Source organism: Rattus norvegicus, chromosome 6 (assembly GCF_021556685.1).
Source record: "Rattus norvegicus strain SHRSP/BbbUtx chromosome 6, alternate assembly SHRSP_T2T, whole genome shotgun sequence".
NCBI classification, from domain to species: Eukaryota; Metazoa; Chordata; class Mammalia; order Rodentia; family Muridae; genus Rattus; species Rattus norvegicus.
This window is the reverse complement of record NC_141539.1, coordinates 70,112,638-70,117,500: the sequence shown is the minus strand read 5'-3', so window position 1 is coordinate 70,117,500 and position 4,863 is coordinate 70,112,638. Positions and strand designations below refer to the sequence as shown.

The 4,863-nt window shown below is 33.9% G+C and overlaps 1 protein-coding gene across 3 annotated transcripts in view; it reads left to right on the top strand.

Moving 5' to 3' along the window:
* Nova1 (NOVA alternative splicing regulator 1) overlaps positions 1-2,672 on the top strand; it is a 125,242-nt gene extending 122,570 nt beyond the window's left edge. For all 3 annotated transcript variants that reach the window (NM_001100541.2, NM_001414916.1, NM_001414917.1), the window contains 1 exon segment: positions 1-2,672. This exon segment is cut by the window's left edge and continues 3,779 nt beyond it. The gene's annotated coding sequence lies outside the window, so the exon portion shown is untranslated.
* Positions 2,673-4,863: the final 2,191 nt, after the last annotated feature.

Here is a 4,863-nt window from a genome sequence, read left to right as displayed (position 1 = left end):
ACATCTCATGAAATGCAACTATTTATAGTCTTGTTTCGCTATAAGGAGGCTGGTGAACACGCTGAATACGAATTACCTCAGTTCTGCAGCTTTCTGTGTCTTTTTAATGCATTCTGTTTCAGGGTCACTTTCAATCAATATTTCATTTACTTACTGAGATTGAATGGGCGCTCTGAGACACAGTGTGCTGTTTATCATACAGATTGGACACCTCATTCTAGATCCGAGATCTTTTCCTCAACACTGGGAGCTGTCCTTTCAGCACCACAAAATTACTGCTTGAAGCTGCATTGCAGTTTATTTTCTTTGTTTTGGTTTTTGTTTGGTTCTTTGTTTTTGTTTTTGGTTGTTTCTTTGGTTCTTTTGTTTTGTTTTGTTTTCTGTTTTCACTGGGAGCTTTTCTTTCAGCACCACATTGCACCTAGACTTTTTAACGGCTGCCTTCCTCTTTGCACTGAAGACCAATTTCGTCTGCACTTCCAGTTATTTGCTATTACCTGTAGGACTTTCAATCCTACTTCACCTCACCCAGCCCACTCCCAAAACAGTAAATGTATCTATTTCTGTGGAAATCATTTCTCATTGAATGATCAGAAAGAATGATAAGTTCTAACCTGTAACGGCTCATTTCGACTCATTGCTTACAGTAGACCTAAGCTCTGTTTTCCTGCTTATTCGACTCCTTCCAGCTTCCCATCACATCTGTAACAAACTCTCAAAATGATATTGCCACACCGCCATGCACAAGCCTACCTGCACAGTAGAGATAGATTATTCCATCGCATTCAGATGGTTAACAGAGGTTAGCAAGTCCTGTATTATATATTTATATCGCTTTCTAAGAAAGTGCATATTAATGTTTACTTTAAGAATGTGTAAATGGTGCTATCAAGAATCTGATAAATTTTATCCCAGTTTTTTGTGTACCACTTCTAATGTATGAGATTTATTTTTTTATTGGAAAAAATAAACAGTATGAAAGCATTAAATTGGTAGATTTTAGTAATTTGACAATGAATGGAATCCCCATGTTACAGGCCCTATCTTTTCTTAGAAATTTTAATGGTGGTAATAGACTTCAACAGAGGTACTGGTTACAACATTCCTTTTAATCCATTCTTATGGTACATTCTTGATTCATATAATGATTCCTCACTGAGTCCTTAAGTAAATTTTGTTTACTGTAATTCTTCTCCAAGAAGGGAATTCTTGCTTTCCAAGGCAGCAATTGAAAGGAGATGAAAATACAATTTAACATTCTACATCCACAAACACAATTTAAGACCAGTTACTCTGTTAGTAGCAGAAATTCATTGATCATCAAATTCAGGGCAAGCATGGCTATAAGTAATAATTTTGAGTGCAATGTAATCTTAGAAATTTAATATATACACTTTATTTAAATGATGCAAACAGCCATATGAAATTCTTTATGATTAGAAAACAGGATGAACTCATTTTGCCTCCTGCTTGGTTTCTCATAAACATGAGTACATGCTATTGTTGTGCACTGTTGTCCATAGATGTCTTTTTACATAAAGGGTAAGTATCATTACTTTACAATTATTTTTGGAATTTTGCATGTTATTTTTGTTTCATCAGATATGTGCCCCCAATTAAATAACGTTTTTGCGAAAAAAGAAAGTATCAGAAACTTGTGTTAATTTTCAAAACAAAGCAAAGTGTAGAACATTATTAGATAGGATGTCATTCCACTGGTCTATAAAAACAAAAAGCAACTGTTCTTGAAAATTGAAGCATTACCTTGTATAATTAATAAAGTACATCAAATCAGATTTGTAAATAAAATATTGTTTAAATCTAAAGTATTCAATATTTTGATTAGATTATTTTTTTAAGGAAAATATTTAACGTGTATGTGCTGAATTTTTTTTTAAATAGTTTTTTATAATTGCGATGGAAGGGCAATTGTCTCATTAAAAGTGGTGCAGAGGCCAATACTTGGGTTGCCATTAGATATATAAACAAGTGAAAACTGTGGAACAAGTTTTAAGCTCATTTTGGAAAAAAAAACAGTTCTGTAGAAATGCATATTTGTATTTGTTTCTCTAATAAATCTGCAAATAGCTTTAAACACAAATTAGTTTTAATTATTTAAACATGAGTTCTGTTAAGTAACTTAATATCTGTTTTGCCTTACATTGTGTGAAAACATTGTCCTGTGGAAATGAATACAGGCTTATAGTGAAAATCAAGGTAGGTCTGCATTTATTTGAAAAAACCAAGCATTTAGCACTTAGGTGTGCTTACCGCTATGAAATCATTGGAGAATTTGCATAGAAGACAGTACTGCCCCATATCACACCAGCTAATCTACTGCTGAAATCAATAGAGGACCAGTTTGAATCTGCTTTAACTCAGTATCAAGTAAGAGACGAACAAGTAAGTGCAATCACATCTGAATGTTTGATACCGGAACCCTGATGGTGCCAGTGCTCTTCGTCAATAGAGCGAGGAAGTAATGTGGCTTCTCACTGCAGAGACCTGGTCTTCAATGTGTTTTACACACAATTAAAAATATTGTCCCTGGTAACATGTATTCCATGAAATAGTATGAAATGTTTTAGGATAACATACAGTTGTCTCTCTGTTGTTAATATAGCATCTCCACTTTGAAAATGCTTGAAGGAGATAAATATACATGAAAATCACTGATGTGTCCAGTTTTCTGTTTTTTTGTTTTGTTTTGTTTTTGTTTGGCTTTTGTCTTTCTGGTGGAACAAAAATACTGTTAGCAGAAGACTCAATTGAACAACCCAGTCCTATAGATCTACAAAGAGGGTTCAAATTGCAATGAATAATTTGGATGGGCCATTTATCTTCAGTTTGAAAACTATTTGGAAACATCTGGATAATGAAAACAATTAAGCATTTCTTCTGGTTCATCCAATGTTATAGTTTTTATTTTTAATCTATAGCAAAAATACTGCATTTTAACTATTAGGTAGTTATGTCCGTTTCCTTTCTAAGGTAGTCTAACACAAATGTAAAATGATGACATCCCAAAACTCTCACAATCTTACACCATCATTAAGACACATCAAATCTGTAGTAGATAATGCACTATAATAAAATAATCCAGTATACTTAAAACATCTTGAATAGAGTTGGTGACTGTGGTGCTCTATGTTGTCTGTTTCAGGAGTAAACTTTGAAAGATTCTAATTAAAGAAAGACCACAGGCTTGGAAATCAGTCCACATTAACACTGTAAAACAAAACAGGAGTCTCAGTTTGAAGCCCACTTCAGATTTGAATTGTAATTTGAACATATATTGGCAAAGCACAAATCTCTTTGTAAAAGCCTAGCCCTAGTTTCTAAATATGTTGGAGGAAAGTGTTTAGGAAAATTCTACATGGATTATATTATTTAGATCATAATATTTAATCACTTGCTATTCACCACCTCATAGACACAACCATTAAAAGATCTTTAGCACTTAACAATTTAGCATCAAGATACATGAGAGTTTCATAGTTGCTTGGTTGGTTCATTGGTTTGGTTTGGTTTAGTTTGGTTTGGGGTTTGGGTTTTCTTGCTGCTTTTGCTTTTGGGAGTTCATTTTCTTTTTGTTGGAGAGTCAATTTCTATAACTAATTGTACCTAGACTAGTGGTATAAAATTTATTTTGAAATGAGGAATGCTATATATACCCAAGGCTTTAAAAGAGAACATTTTAGAGGTTAAACTTCTATATTTAATTTTATTGTTTTTAGAAAATATCACTTGTGTATGTGTGACGTACTTAATCTGTGCTAGAGAACTTCAATGTATTCTTTTTTAATCTTCAAACTCATAAAACCAATCTACTATCTTCTAGAAGATAGGTGACCACATAGAAATACCATGCATAGCTGTGGAGTTTGCTTCTCACTCAAAGCCTTACGTAATTGCTTGCACAGGTGTGGCTGATCACAAATGCTCTAACTTCCAGTGAGCATTTGAAATGTTTTATTTGGATTTTTAAAATGTAATCTGTCTCATTTTGGTACCTATTTTAAGACCAATAGAATTGCTTTAAGGGTTTATACTTATTATATCTTCGTTGGCTTCTTAAGTTTGTTTTATTTTTTTTAATCAGCTTTGGATTTCTAAGTAACTTTTCTTTATATGTTTATAATATTTGTTGAGTGTGTGGACCAATGATGAATCTTCTCCAATAGACTTTTAGAGCAATTTTTATATATTGATGTATCAGTCATCATAAATTTCAAAAATAAAATATCTTACGTGAAAATTTGAATCTGTATATAATTTAATTTCATATAGATGTCTTCAGTTTAAAAAAAAATGTTATGCTGGGGATTTAGCTCAGTGGTAGAGCGCTTACCTAGGAAGCGCAAGGCCCTGGGTTTGGTCCCCAGCTCCGAAAAAAAGAACCAAAAAAAAAAATGTTATATTTTCCAAATATCTGGCTTGGGCAAAAAGAGGAAGGTGATACAGGAGAATAAAACCTGGGCAAATTAGAATTCACAGAGTGACATCAAAGCCTAGCTGGGCCACAGCCACCCCATGGATGGCACTGAACCCACTCTGAGCCTGTTACACCATTATTCCCTGCATGCTTTCCTGTGTGTGAATGTGTCACCTTGCAGGTATTGTTCTCAGAGCTGTCACTGAAGTGTTTCCTGCGGTGATGTCGAAAACACTGAGGAGTACAGGAAAATGGCAACTTGCATGGTTTTGCTCTGGTGCCTTTGCTGCATCAAGTGCAGTTCAACACTCAACTCCTTTGAGACTTCTCTGTCCTTCGTTCATACTGATGACACTTAATCCAGACACCAAGAAATCAGGGAGATATTTTCACTAAATTTTTAATGTTTAAGTAGGGTATACTGAAGG